Source organism: Helianthus annuus, chromosome 2 (genome assembly GCF_002127325.2).
Source record: "Helianthus annuus cultivar XRQ/B chromosome 2, HanXRQr2.0-SUNRISE, whole genome shotgun sequence".
Taxonomy (NCBI): domain Eukaryota; kingdom Viridiplantae; phylum Streptophyta; class Magnoliopsida; order Asterales; family Asteraceae; genus Helianthus; species Helianthus annuus.
In genome coordinates, this window is record NC_035434.2 from 132,573,443 (window position 1) to 132,589,661 (window position 16,219).

Genomic DNA, 16,219 nt, shown 5'->3' on the forward strand with positions numbered 1-16,219 from the left:
CAAATAATGACTAATAAGTGCTTGTCGAGTCTTATGCGCACAGGATAAAATGGTTATGATTTAGCGGTACTATGAATTAGCATATTATGGACGCAAGGTATTAAACGGGTCAATATGTTGATCCGAGCCAGGTACGCATATTTTGTATTGTAGTTAGAAGCGATATCGCGGTCAATTATTGGCGAAAGCCCTTCGTCACAAAATGAAGGATTAAAATTGACCAAAAAGTCATTGAGGGGTAAATAGGGAAAAACAACCATTAAGAGTTGTTTAGAAATAAGCGTTTTGTTTAATTGAGTCCTTGGGATATGTCTAAATGGAGATAGGGTCTAAGCTAAAAGAAGCGGGATTTAAACTTAAAAGTGTTAAACACCCCGTAACGGGTCAAAATGAGTAGATATGCAAAACGGGTTAAGATTTGCATAAGAACTCGTCATTTGAACCTTGAATATTAGTAAACTGATATAATGTGATTTGCATGACATTTTGAAGGTAATTAACAAGTTTGTTTGATTAAATCGTAAACGGGTCAAAAGTGTTGAAAAGGGATTTCAAGCCGAGACCTTGAAATCTGAATTTTTGAAGTATTTTAATATCAGGTATTGACTCCATGAGATGGAGAATTAAATTACGAACACGTAAGAAAAAGAATCATGCAAAACGGACTTGTATAGCAAAAGCTATGCAGGTTTTAAGTTGTTAAATGTTAATTTTCGTAGCTGGGCAAGTGCAGCAACAATGAAACAAACCTGCTGTGAAAAACAGGCCGTCGCACTACGCGACGGCATATCAACATTACGGTCGCGTGACGCGACCGTCGTCACGGGCCGCGAAGGATGACTAGAGAACGGTCGCGGGGCGCGACCGCCTATTATTTCAGAAATTTTGTTTCATTTCTATTGTTAGCCCTTAGAACTTGATTATACGTGATTATACATGTCAAAACTAACAGTTTGTGTGGTTTTGGCAATAGGTGAATGCTCCCAAAATGTCCGGATGAAGATCAAGCGATTTACAAAAACCGAACACATCAGAATGAAGCTTCCGCACGGCGTTTTGATGTCGTTGTAAATGATGAACTTATATATATAAATTATATTGTTAACTTTTAATTTGTAAAAGTTTTAAATTACTCGAATTTCTAAGAATCCTTAATCGTAATTACATGTTAAATTTTCGTTTTATATACGAAAACCTTTAAAATATCGGATTTACAAGATGAGTGTTACAACAAACCCCTGTTGAGCGGGTGCTGAGTCCAAACTATAATACTATCGTTGCTAAGGCAGGTAGACAGCATTCCATGTGTAAACATAACAAACAACATCCATTAAGTCACGTATAACATGCGATAACGGTTAGCATTTAAAGTATTGCGTAGTGTGTTCGATATGATTTAGTATAAGTAACGTATGTAACACCCAAAAGTGCGTAAAGCAAAAAGGGATAGAGTATACTCACAGCGGTTGATGGATTGAAGGGAGCGCTTGAGAGTAGGGTTAGCCTGATTAGATTGATAGCATAACGATAAGAGACGCGTAACACAATGCAAAGTACAATTGAGTCGGACAGCAGTTCGATCGGATGGTAATCCGATCAGACAGCCGGTCGTGCGGTGGCAATCCGTTCGGACAGTTGTCCGGTCGGATGGTAGTCTGGTTGGATGACTGTTCGAGTGGATTGTTTCTTTCTTTGAGAAGGATGTGTTTGTGTATGATGGTTTGACTTTTGAAGTTTTTGTGAAGTATCTCTACCTTTCAGGTCGGTCGATCGGACGGCCATCCGATCGGACAGCAATCCAATTGGTTGACACTTCAGTGAGAACAAGTTCACTGCAGGTTGTCACTCGATCGGACAGCAGTCCGGTCAGGTGGCATCCTTAGTGCACTGAACATGTTTGAAAAATCGATTAAGTGTTAAAGTCTAAGTATCTCATGATCTGAATGGTAATTCGGTCGGATGGTGGTCTGATCGGATAGCAATCCGTTCAATACTCAAACTTCAGATAAAGTTGGTTAAGTGTGGGACCCAAGGTGTAAGTCGTTCGGATGGCCAGTCGCTCGGATGGTTGTCCGTTCGGACAGTAGTCCGGTCGGATAGCTCTCTGTCCTGGTCGTTCCATTCATCTTTCACTTGGCCGTTTTGATTGCTTGCCGTTTTATCGAGACGTTTTGACAACGTGTTAGTCAACAGAACCCCATCTTGACCCAAGTGGCCCGATCAAACAGGAATCACCCTAGTTTGACCAGTTAACCGGTTCAAGACGGTTGTTCTTGGTTAACCCGTAATCGGTGGTCTCGTGAGTAGAATCCAGATCTTGAGCTAGTACAACACTAAGAATGAGTAGAAGACTAGAACAAGGTCCGATTCTATCAGTTTTGAGTGCCTTGAGTGTAAAAGAGTTGAAAGAAAGTTAGAAACCATCTTTCAATCCTTTTTCATCATGAATGCGTCTAGATCTATGCAAGATCTTTGTTTATTTGTGTGGAAATCGGTTAGATCTAAGTTGTTTTTGGTGGATTGAAGCCAAAACATGAAGTTCATAAGAACACCATGATGACGTCATCCTAGAACATCTCAAATCTAGTGATTTCACGGTTAAAAGTTAAGATTCAAAAGATAGAAAGGTGTAGGAGTACGTGTAGATTAAGGAAGTATAAGATTTAGGACGAAATCTTACCGGAATTGAGAGAAATCGAAGAAAAGGTGAGGAGCACGAGCTGTTCGGTCAGAGAGTTGCCAAAAGTAGAAAGTGTGAAAGTGACATGGGGTATTTATAGAGTTCCCAAAGAGGAAAGGGTTGGCCGGTCGGATGGCATCTCACCCAGGTGACAGCCCAGTCAGATGGCATCCCGACCGGATGGCAGCCCGGTCGGATGGCAATCCGGTCGGCTGGCATTTGGCTCGAGTGTTCGACGTGGCGATTTATGATATCTCGATTTCGATTGCGAGCGATGCGAATGCGATAGAGTTTCCTATTCAAATTACTTTTAATCCCAACCATTCATATCTCGCGCTATCTCTTCTCCACTAATTATCATAGTTCGATTTCGATTGAGTTCGATTGCGTTTCGATTGCGATTCGATTGATTACCACACACAACATAAATAAACATGCACAAGTAACATGTAAGGCACACACACACGTATAACAGTAACCAATTATACGTATTTCAAGTTGCGAGCGCGATTGCGATAAGCGATAAAGCGATTAAACATACGATAATAGCGAATAAACTTCGATATATACTCCACATAGTACAACTAACGACGATAAATTAGACTAATTATAAGTCAAAGAAGTCAAAATAGGATTAGAGCAAGGAGTGACAGATCGCAATTAGCAATCTTTTCTTCCTTTGACTTCAATCTTGACTTTGACTTTGACTTTCGAAACACGGGGTGTTACAGTTTACCTCTTGCTATGCGTGATTCTATTGAAGCAGCTCAACTCGAAACTATTGAGGAAGTTTACCGCTTTGCAGCTAGTCTCAACAACAACCGTGTTCGTGATAAGCAGTTTGCTAACCCTGCTACTTCTAAGTCTGCACATCAAGTTACTCAGCAGCCAAGTGGCAGCAAGAACCAGAAAAGGAAGTCTCAGGGTTCAGGATGCAATGCTATTGTTCCTACTTCAAACCCTGCTGCTAAACCTACTCCTGCGGCAACTGTTCAGAACCCTGCGGCACCTGAAGTCAAGAAGCAGTACTCTGGGTCTTATCCCAAGTGTGCGACTTGAAACTTTCATCATCCAACTAACTCTGCATATCGTTTGTGTACCAACTGCAATCGCTATGGTCACACAACTCCCTATTGTCGTCAAGCTAACCCTGCCCAACCAGCTCAATAAGCCCCAGCTCAGGCAGCCTTACCAGCTCTCCCAGCCCCTCAGCAGAATCCGAGGCCAGTCAACACGATTCGCGCGTGCTACAAATGTGGAGATACCACTCACCTTCGTAACCAGTGTCCCCTGCTGAACCAGAACCAACAGCCAGCTGCTCGTGGACGAGCGTTCAATCTCAATGCTAATCAGGCTCGTAATGACAATAATGTCGTTAATGGTACGTTTCTTGTGAATAACCTTTTTGCTTCGATTCTATTTGATACTGGTGCCGACAGAAGTTTTGTGTCCGTTGAATTAAATCTTTGTTAAATTGTGCACGCTCTATGTTACCTAAGTCGTTTTCGGTAAAGATTGCCGATGGAAAGTCTATTCTAGTTGATTCTATTCTTTTTGGTTGTTCTTTGACTCGTAACGACCACATGTTTACCATTGATCTAATACCCATGCAATTGGGTAGTTTTGATGTCATTATCAGTATGGATTGGTTGCGTAAGAATCATGCCGAGATTGCTTGTCACGAGAAGTTTGTTCGCCTACCTTTGTCGTCTGGCGATATTCTGCATGTCTATGGAGACCGACCTTCGAAAGGACTGAAGCTGATGTCATGCACTCAAGCGAACAGATGCTTACGTAAACAGAACTTTGCCTTCGTCGCCCACGTGGTGGAACAAAAGGGCAAGGTGAAGAACATAAGTGACGTTCCAGTAGTGCTTGATTTCCCTGATGTCTTTCCTGAAGATCTTCCTGGTCTTCCCCCACCTAGATCTGTGGATTTTCGTATTGATCTCATACCTGGTGCGACTCTTGTCGCCAAGGCTCCTTATCGACTTGCACCTTCCGAGATGCAAGAATTATCTAGTCAGCTTCAAGAACTACTCAACAAGGGTTTCATTCGTCCAAGTACCTCTCCATGGGGTGCTCCCGTACTGTTCGTCAAGAAGAAAGATGGTTTGTTTCAGATGTGTATAGACTACCATGAACTTAATAAGCTCACCGTTAAGAATCGTTATCCTCGTCCTGTTTCTCAAAATTGATCTTCGTTCTGGTTATCGTCAGCTTCGTGTACTCGAGGAGGATGTACCCAAAACCACTTTTCGTACTCGATATGGGCACTACGAGTTCGTGGTCATGCCTTTTGGATTGACCAACGCACCTGCTGTGTTAATGGATTTAATGAATCGTGTTTGTAAACCCTATTTGGATCGTTTTGTGATAGTCTTTATTGATGATATTCTCATTTATTCTAAATCTATGGCTGATCATGCTCGTCATTTACGCTTGATGCTTGAACTCTTACGTGGTGAACGTCGGTATGCTAAATCTTCTAAGTGTGAGTTTTGGATTGATGAAGTGCAATTGCTTGGTCATGTTGTTAGTAAGCAAGGTATTCATGTTGACCCGTCTAAAATCGAAGCTGTGAAGAATTGGAGTACGCCTAAATCCGCATCTGAGATTCGTTCGTTTTTGGGATTGGCGGGTTATTACCGCCGATTCATCTCGGACTTTTCTAAGATTGTTGTACCTCTCACCTCATTGACTCAAAAAGAGAGACCTTTTGCTTGGGGTCCCGAGCAATAGGAATCTTTTCAGACTCTTAAGACCCTTTTGTGTAACGCTCCTGTTCTTACTCTCCCCGATGGGAATGACGACTTTGTGGTATATTGTGATGCCTCGAACCGTGGTTTGGGCTGTGTGCTCATGCAGCGGGACAAGGTTATTGCTTATGCCTCTCGTCAACTCAAGGTACATGAGAAAAACTATAATACTCACGATCTGGAGCTTGGTGCAGTCGTGTTTGCGTTAAAGATCTGGCGACACTACCTGTATGGTACTAAGTGTGTGGTTTTCACTGACCATAAGAGCCTTCAACATATCTTTACCAAAAGGAACTAAACATGCGACAGAGATGTTGGGTGGAATTGCTTAACGACTACGACTGCGAAATTCGCTATCATCCTGGCAAGCCGAATGTAGTGCTTGACGCTCTTAGTCGTAAAACTCATTTTAAAGCTATTCGTATCTCTAGTGATCTTCATACGTGTATTCGTGAAGCACAGTATTCGTCAGCTAATGAAGGTAGTCTAACTGTTGAAGTTCATGGTGCTAATATAAATCAACTCGAAACTAAATCTGATGGTCTTCAATACTATCTCAATCGCATCTGGGTGCCAGATCGCGATAACCTCCGTGAGCTCATTATGGCTGAGGCTCACAAATCCTGTTACTCTATTCATCCAGGTGCCGATAAGATGTACCATGATCTGCGTATGACTTATTGGTGGCCTGGTATGAAGAGGGACATTGTTGTATATGTTTCTAAATGCCTTACTTGCTCGAAAGTCAAGGCTGAACATCAGCGTCCTTCTGGACTCTTAGAGCAACCCGAAATCCCAGTTTGGAAATGGGACAGCATTGCTATGGACTTTATTACTAAACTGCCCCGTACACCTAATGGTCACGGTAGTATCTAGGTAATTGTTGATCGTTGACCAAATCAGCCCACTTTCTTCCTATTCGTGAAGACTATAAAGTAGAGAAGCTTGCTCGAATCTATACTGATGAGATTATATGTCGTCATGGCATACCTCTTGAAATAATCTCTGACCTGATGGTCGTTTTACTTCACGTCTTTGGCAAACTTTTCAATCCGCTATGGGTTCTCATTTGAATCTTAGCACGACTTTTCATCCTCAAACAGATGGGCAGACCGAGCGTACCATTCAAACCCTAGAGGATATGCTCCGTTCTTGTGTCATCGACTTTGGTGGTAACTACGATGTACATTTACCATTGATTGAGTTCTCATACAACAACAGCTATCATTCCAGTATTCAAATGGCTCATTTCGAAGCTTTATATGGCCGCAAGTGCCAATCTCCTCTCAGCTAGCATGAGATTGGTGACAAGCAGTTTACTGGCCCTGAAATCATTCAAGAGACAATGGATAAGATTCGTCAGATCCATGATAACTTGATCAAGGCTAGGAGCAGACAAAAGAGCTATGCTGATAATAGGCGCAAGCCTTTGGAATTTGATGTTGGTGACCGAGTTCTTCTCAAGGTATCTCCCTGGAAGGGAGTAGTTCACTTTGGTAAGAAGGGGAAGCTCATTCCTTGCTATGTGGATCCTTTCGCGATACTCGAAAGGATTGGTAAGTTAGCGTACCGACTCAACCTGCCACATGAACTAAACAACGTGCATCCAGTGTTCCACGTATCTAACCTACGTAAATGCCTAGCCGACGAGGAACTGCAGGTTCCCATTGAAGACTTGCAAATAAACGAAGCTATACACTTTGTGGAGAAACCGGTCGAAATCATGGATCAAGGTGTCAAGCGACTGAGGCGCAGCAAAATTTCCATAGTTAGGGTTCGATGGGAAGGAAAGCGTGGTGCTGAATTCACTTGGGAACTGAAAAGTGAGATGAAGACCAAGTACCCTCAGCTCTTAGAGCAGTCTTCTTCCTAGATTTCGGGGACGAAATCTCCTAAAGGAGGGGAGACTGTAACACCTGTGTCCCTAGACTTTTGGCTAATTGTCAATTTTAGCCCCTATACTATGTGATCCATGATATTTTGATACGTGTTGAATCTTATGCTATGATACTTGATTCTTAAAACTATGATTCTTGATACTTGATACTTGGAAACTATGATTCTTGATACTTGGAAACTATGATTCTTGACACTTGATACTTGGAAACTATGATTCTTGATACTTGATACTTGAAAACTATGATTCTTGATACTTGATACTTGGAAACTATGATTCTTGATACTTGATACTTGGAATCTAGATTCTTGACTCTTGATACTTTGGTGCTTGAATATCGAGGCTCGTGAAACTTGAGACTTGGTTGAACTAGGGACTGGAGTCTTGTCACTGGCGGAAACTATGAAACTTGTAAACTTTTGTATTAAGACTATAATCTAGTTATGTGATACTATTACACAATTATACGCAACGCTGAATCTAGCTCGCAAAAAGAATCAAAGACGGTTAAACGGAAAGGATGGGATTGACCGAATGGCAATCCGATCGGATGACCATCCGATCGGATGACCAACCGATCAGATGCCATTCGACCGAAGTGCCATCCGATTCGTGCACACCGCCTCACTCCCTCTCTCTGACACTATAAAAAGGCATATCACATCGTTCTCACTGATGTGACAGCCTCACTTGATCCAGACGCACGCACTCCCTTTTTTTCCATTTCTCAGCGATTTCGGTACGTTTTACACTAGATTCTTGTACATCTTTGATCTACACGTATTTCTCTACATGATGCTCCTTTGAAATCCCACTTTTCACCATGAAATCTCTAAGATTTGAGCTCTTGAAGGTGATGTCATCATGGCGGTTTGTACCAAACTGTTGTGTGATGTCATTCTAGTCAAGATCTAGCTCAGATCTAAGGAATTTCATATGTTTTACACTGAATCTTAACTAAATCTTGACTTTTCAGCTAAAATTTATGTTTTCTCTCATCTTTCTTGACTTTTCATTTAAAACGGTGGAATCCGGATCTGAACGGACTGAAGACCTAATGATTAGGCTTGAGTCAGCTTGAAAATGAATTGTTACCGGAGAAGATGACCGGAGTACGGATTCCGACATAAGCACCGCCAAGAACAGCCGACTGACGGACTAGGGTGATTCCCATCCGATCAGAACGGCTATACATTGGTGTCTTTACCATTGTCTCAATACGTACCATGTCGTCGCCATCAAAACAGAAACTTAAAGACTTTACAAGGTTGAGAACAGGACAGGGACAACTCAATCGAATGGCAATCCGATCGGATAGCCATCCGATCGAACTGCCATCCGATCAGGTGACACTTGCCTCATAACCTTAAACATTTTAGAAACTTTGAATCTTTGATCGTCGAATGGCAATCCGATCGGATAGCCATCCGATCGAACTGCCATCCGATCGAGGTAACAATGTGTTTTGGAACCTTTAAACACTTAGAAACATTTTCAGAAACTTGAACACTTGGTAACTATTTGGAATCTTGACACTTGGATCGAATGACCATTCGATCGAATGGCCATCCGAGCGGATGACCATCTGATCGGATGGCAATCCGTTCCACTCACACTTATGTCACCTCAATCGGATGGTAATCCGATCGGATAGCCATCCGATCGGATAGCCATTCGATCCAGTGACTGATCCGACGCTTTGCTTGAATCTCGTATTCTGTCTGACACTTATCTATTGTAATCTAATCAGGCTAAATCTAAAGAGCTCCCTTTGATCCAATAAGAGTTAATTTGTTAAGAAATCAATGTGAGTATACTCGATCCCTTTTTGTTTTAAACTTTGGGATGCAACATGTATTCTATTAAACTATGATACTTAAAACTTTTGGGATATAAACTCTATCCTATGTGTATGTGAAATTTGTGATTCTTGATTCTTGATTCTTTGTGCTATGTGGACGTTTAATCCAGAGTGTGTAGTTCCGCCTTAACAATAGTAGCGCTATAGGAGATGCACCTCCCCATTATTCTCTGGGGTATTGTTAGGAGGATTCTAGTTTTCCTTGAGACTTGGGAAGACACTAAAGCATCGGGATACTTGGGCTATCACTTGTTGGACTGCGAACACTAGCATGGCTGAAACTATTTTTGTATCATTTACACGATGGATATAAGTTGTTTTAATCTATTATGCTATTACTCAAACTTGTATACTCGTCAGTGCATTTTCGTACTGACTTTATTTTAATACATGTTGCAGGCTGACAGGATGCTAGGAATCGTGAAACAAGCTAGGATGGAATTTAGATACTCCATGTAGCTAAAACTAGAAACTATGAAACAATGATGATGTTTGTTTTAGTTTGATACTATGTTTTGGTGGTTGATGTTGTTTTAGATAATTGCATGAAATGATTCTAATTTATATTGAAACTATTTAGTGTTATGGATCCTCATGAGCAATCTGAATGCTTAGTGCTCGCACCCTGATGTTTCCGCCATCGGTTGGGGTGTGATATGGAATACCTAATATTTCAGGTCTAGTCACATATTAAGGATAAATTATATACAAAACATTAGTCAAAATCAACTTATAATAACTAGATAATGTCGTATATTAGAGATTTAACCACGTAATAAGCATAAACAATAAAGTTCTTATTATTTGAATGTGTAATCACGTAATAAGCATAATTGTAATAACTTTAGTTATAACAAATCATATTGAATGTGTAATCATGTAATGGATTTATACCAAATGTGTAATCATGTAATAGTTTATGTTGAATGTGTAATCATGTAATGTGTATTCAAAATCACTAGTGATGTGCTGGGTATTCAAAATCACGTAATGGACTAATGGTATTCAAAATCCTGTAATTTTTTGAAGTAAACTATAGCAATAAGTTGTTCGAATTAAAGAAAATGAGGAACGCATGACAACTCTATATATAGAGTTTGTCATGCGCCATATAGAACAACTCTCTCATTCGGTCGTGTGGAGCTTGCATTAATCGAACCTTGAAGACCCCGTTTATTAAACTCGGTCTCCTCTCCATATGTACATGATGTGCGTGTAGTGTAATATATTTTTGATGTATATTTTAAGCCCTTTTTACACTTTTAGCCAAGTTTTAAATTTATAAAACACGATATTTACTAACGCTAAACACACATATGGGCAAGTGCACCCATCGTGGACGTAGTATAGTGTTGGTAAGATACCGAGGTCGTCCAAGGACACAAGAGCTTTTAGTACCGGTTTATCCTCAACGTCTAATCAAATCAAAAAGTTAGAAAAGGTTTTTAAACTAAGAAAATAAAAACTAACTAAATGTTGAAAAGTAAAATAAAAATAAAAACAGATAGACAAGATGAATCACTTGGATCCGACTCATGTATTAGTATAACCTTTGATTATTTTCGCACTTTTGCACTTGTTTAAGAGATTATCTTAGTTATTATAGTAGGCCCCTCTTTTGAAGGTGACGTTACCCTCAACCCAGTAGTTTGAGTCAGCAAGGATACAATCCTAAAGGGTTGGATTATTGGAAGATAATGAATTAAGTTATTAATGCAAATTATGGTAGGCCCCGCTTTTGGCGGTGACGTTACCCTCGACTAAGTAGTCTGAGTCAGCAGGGATATAGTCCTAAATAGCCGGGTTATAGTATTAATAGTAGTTAACTTATGAGGGGTCAAAGAGTTTGGATCCCTGCCATCCAATACCTATGGGCATTGAAGGAGATCCTACTAAATTTGACCCAGGTCCCTTGCAGGACCTCTAAACGCTGAACAAGGGCAAGACCCTTACTAAACCATTCCCTTAACCCCCGACCAGGTAGCCAACATACCTCCATATAGACCGTGGAGATATGAATGGTGAAAATCTTTTATTTTATATAGACAGTAAAATAATGCCAAGACACCACAGACAAACGATAAGGAAAGATCACCTTCAACATAAGCAACTAGTTATTAAAGTCATTAATACAAAACCAAATAAAAAGTGCAAAAGATTAAAAATAAAAAGTATTATACTAAACACTTGTCTTCACCAAGTGATGTAAGAGACTTAGGCAAACATGGCCTTGATTGTCAAGAACTCTTACAATCAATCTTGGATCCCGAGACGACTCACACACTCTATGATGGACAATGGATGATGGTGGTGGATGATGGTGTTGTGATGGTGGTGGGTGGTGGATGAAGTGTGAGAGAGGTGGTGTGCCAAGGGATAAGTTGAAATGAAGCCAAGCACTCCTATTTATAGGCTGAACAGAAGGCCCGGCACGGCCCCGTGTCCGCTGGACAGGCCCCCGTGCCTGTCTGACACTCTCTCTCTTCATTAATTGTAATTCGCAATTACAATTAATGCTCCTGCTGTACTTTCGCCACGCCCCCGTGTTCACTGGACACGGCCCCGTGGTGGGCAATAGAAGCTTCTATAAGTTTGTCTTTTCTGCTGCTTCTTGGGCACGGCCCCGTGCTGGCTGAGCACGGGGCGTGTTCAGTCTTCTGCCTTCTCTATTTTGCTTGGGAGGATGCCGTTGAGGGGTCGGGCAGTCCACTTGTGTTCCTTTTCTTGTATTTATGTTAGATTTAGCTGTCTTTTTGCTTCTTTTGTGAATTTGAGCTCATTTAATCCTGAAAATACAAAAGGAAGACAAAAGCACTCTTTTTCCAACATTAGTACTTAAAAAGGGTTAGTTTTATGCCTCATTTGATGTAATTTATATGTTGCATTTTACACACATCAAATACCCCCACACTTGAACTTTTGCTTGTCCTCAAGCAAAACTCTTTAATATGTGGCTTACACTCCCAAATGGAATAGGTAGAAGAGAAGGTTTTGGCTTGTCATAGAGTGTTGGGAATCCAAGATCTTTTTGGGTTTTATTTTTATTTATTTACAATCCTATTCGTTATGATTTGTTCAGAACGTTTCATAGGAGAAATTACTTATTTGGGTATAACATGCCTTTTTTAAAATTTCATTTATATACAAGTTCACATACCTCACGGGAGAAATCACTCACACTCGGCCGAAGGTGTATTTTAGTGAATCACTCGAGAGCGGCATGGAACTTATTCCTACCATAAGCTTGCCAAGCAATCAATCCTCTTCCTTTTTAACTTGTTACCTTTGTAAATATCAAGAGGACTTTTTTTGGGTAAAGGTTTGGGCTAAAAGTGGGTAAATATGTTAGTAGAAAAGGGCGAAAAGCGTAAAAAGCGTCAGTTTTCGTAAAACACTTTGTTTTAGTGACTTTTTCTTTTGAAGTATTTCTCCAAACAAGCTTTTTGTTTTAAGAGCTTTGTTTGTTTATTTCAAACTTCATCATCATCATCAATTTTTATTTTTATTTTTTTTAGTCACATGAAAAACCGAGCTTGTTACTAAAATAAAGGGTAAAAATAAAAAGGATTTTTTTTGTGGGTAAAAGGGTTTTAGGGTAAAGAAATGAAAGGTTTAGACTCAAAGGGGTTAACTAGAGGGATTTTGGGTAGGTGGTAAAAAAAATTGAAAAATAATGGTGTAGAAAGAAAAATGGTTAGTCCTAATGCCTCCATCATTTACTTACTTGGGTTTAAGTTGGTAAGGACCGGGAATGAATCGTCGTGGCAAGTTCTAGAGTCGTAAGAACCAAGCGGCTATTCACACAAGAAACGAAAAATGAGCATTTAGTCTAAAGATGTAAATTTGTATGCTCAATAAAGGCTCAAAACTCACTTTTTGTGGGAATGGATTTTTCTATGTGATCAAGTATATATAATCAAATTTTAACTAAGCTTGTCATGCCGTTTCATAATTTTCTTATGTTGGTTCTTGTTATCACGACGCTCTTGGTTGTAAATTTGTAAAAATATAACCTTATTAATCTTAGGATTCCTAACTTAAACTTTAAACAAGTAAAAAAAATGAAAATTTTTGAAAAAATTTGGGGTGTTTAGCGGTTCCAATAGAGTTTTGTGTAAGGCTTGTTATTAGGACTTTCAAAATTTCAAGGTTTTAGCTTCCCCCCCCCCCCCCCCCACACTTAAATTACACATTGTCCTCAATGTGTCCCAAAAATAAATTTTTAGGTTGATTAGATGTGTAATATGGTGTTAAAAGCAAAAATTTATGTTACTGGCAGTCTGGACACGGCCCCGTGGGGACCGGACACGGCCCCGTGTTCAGGTGCCAGTAACGAAAATTAAAGAAAAGGAACAGAAGCCTGGACACGGGGGCGTGTCTGGTGAACACGGCCCGTGTCCAGTTACCTGAACTGGGCATTTTTCTGCAAGGGGTTCAGCACGGGGCCGTGTTGGTTGGACACAGCCCGTGTTGAACCTTTTGTAATGGAGAAATTGATGTCGGGTTGCCTTGTTCTTGTGCATGGGGTCATTTTTCTCGTTCCCCTTTTCATCCTTTACCACCATGAGTGTGTTTTATCCCTGCAAATTAAAACTAAAAGATTAAACTAAACTAAGGATAGTTATGTGGAATGCCTCTGTGGTGCGCCACGTTTATAAGGGTCTTTGGCTAGACCCAATGTGAGGTTATATATTTTCCGAGTGGGATGTTTGGCATCCCATGTTGCACCGTCGGAGAGCAGCATCCAAACTCGAATCAATAACCTTCATGTAGTTGACCGGGTCGTCGTCCTCTATTCTCTTTCCAACCCCGAATTTTACTTCATCATCCCCGTACCTTAGGGTGAGCGTTCCGTCATTCATGTCTACCACTGCTTGTGAGGTGGCGAGAAATGGTCTCCCTAGTATGAGGGGGACTTCGGTGTCTTCTTCCATATCGAGTATGACAAAATCGGCCGGATAGACGAATTTGTTTACCTTTACCAGGACATTTTCGATGACACCTTGCGGGAATTTGACGGACCGATCAGCAAGTTGTATGCTCATTTTTGTAGGAATCGTTGTTCCTAGGCCGAGTCTTTTAAACATTGATGAGGGCATGAGGTTAATGCTAGCTCCAAGGTCGGCTAGTGCATTGCGAACGGGGGAGTCCCCGATTGAGCAAGGAATCGTGAAGCTTCCAGGGTCGATTTTCTTTTGGGGGAGTTTGTTGAGTACGAGGGCAGAGCATTCTTCGCCTAAGTTAACTAATTGCAAAGTTTCAATTTTCTTTTTATGAGTGAGGAAGTTCCTTATGAACTTAGAGTATTTGGGCATTTGGGTTAAGACATCAATAAAAGGAATATTGACATGCAATTGTTTTAATAGACTTTCGAATTTTGCGAATTGCTCATTGGTCTTTTGACGAATTAACCTACCGGGGTACGGAACTCGAGGAGCCTTGGTAGGCTCTGATGATGGAGGGGAGTTCTTCTCCTGCAGAGGCGGGGGTATAGTCTCTTCTGTCGGCGGTGGCGCTTCCGCAGGCCCTACGGTGCGGTTTCGCAACGTGATGAGATGAACTTGCGCTTTTGGATTTGTTTCGGTATTGCTTGGTAATGCACCTTGTGGTCTCTCGGAAAAATTTTGAGCTAGTTGATTTAATTGTTTTTCTATGTTTTGAATACTAGCTTGTTGATTTCTAAAATTTGATTCTAACTGTAGAAACCTTTCCGAGTTTTTCTTTTCAGTGTCGGAGATGAGGCGAGATACAGTATCTTCAAGCCTTTCTCGTCCACCTTGTTGTTGAGTGAAATTTTGTGACTCATTTCTTGGTTGTTGAAAGTTTGTTCGTTGGGCTTGTTGGTTACTACCATTGTCGGGCTCTCTCCAACCAAGGTTAGGGTGGTTTCGCCATCCTTGGTTGTAAGTGCCCGTTGGAGGATCCGATGGACTAGGTCTATTTTCAATGTAGCTAACCGACTCTTGTTGATCGTCTGTTTCTTTCATACAACTCCAATTTTCTTGTGGCCCACCACACCCTTCACAAGCCATAACCGAGACTGTTTTTGTCATTTCCAATTTTTTTATTTTTGAAGAAAGAGCCTCGATTTGGGCTTGTAAAGAAGTGCTTTCATCAATCTTATGGGCGCCCGGGGCAATAGATTTATTGCCTCGGGGAGTGTGCCACTGAAAATTGGTTTGAGCAATTTCCTCAATTTGGTTATATATTTCATGCGGACGGCGATTACCTAAAAGTCCCCCGGAGCTAAAATCAAGTGTCTGTCTTGTGTGTGGCAACAACCCATTATAGAAGGTGGATAATTGTTGCCATATCGCAAGGCCGTGATGTGGACACTTTCGCAATAGCTCCTTGAACCTTTCCCAAGTTTCATATAAGGATTCCCCATCCTCTTGTGAATATGTATTAATTTCAGTCATTAATTTAGCCGTTTTAGCGGGAGGGAAATACTTATATAGAAATTTTTGGGCTAGTTCATCCCAGGTGTTTACCGATCCAACTGGGAGGGCGTTGAGCCAAGCTTTTGCTCGGTCTTTTAATGAGAAAGGAAACATTCGAAGGCGGATGGCGTCGTTTGATGCTCCATTGATCCGAAAGGTATCACATATTTCTAAGAAATTAGTAATATGTAGATGTGGATCCTCGTCCGCAAGCTCATGGAAGGTTGCGGAGTTTTGGAGCATTTGTATCAAATGCGGCCGAAGTTCGAAGTTATTGGCTTCAACATTCGGTGCATTGATAGCGGCGCCTAGGTTACCTACGGTGGGTCGTAGATAATCCATGAGGGTACGTTGGTCCGCCATTGGAAGTGGATTCCTCGAAACTTTCTCTTGGTTCTTGGCTGTTAGTCTTTTTCTGAGAAAGCGGTCGGGTTCTTTGTGAAAACTCGAGTTTCCGAGATTCCACTTTCGCAGTTATTGCACGTTCATTGCTTGTTTAGTGTTTACTTGCACAATTGGTTTGCTTTGTAACTGTATACGTTTTGGATTTGATAAGGTTTATGAATGATTTGGCAAATACTT

The 16,219-nt window shown here is 40.9% G+C and overlaps 1 non-coding gene across 1 annotated transcript; it reads left to right on the plus strand.

Moving 5' to 3' along the window:
- Nucleotides 1-15,515: 15,515 nt before the first annotated feature.
- LOC118489872 lies at nucleotides 15,516-15,622 on the plus strand. The gene has a single exon (XR_004887885.1). It is a non-coding gene; the product is annotated as a small nucleolar RNA R71 (small nucleolar RNA).
- Nucleotides 15,623-16,219: the final 597 nt, after the last annotated feature.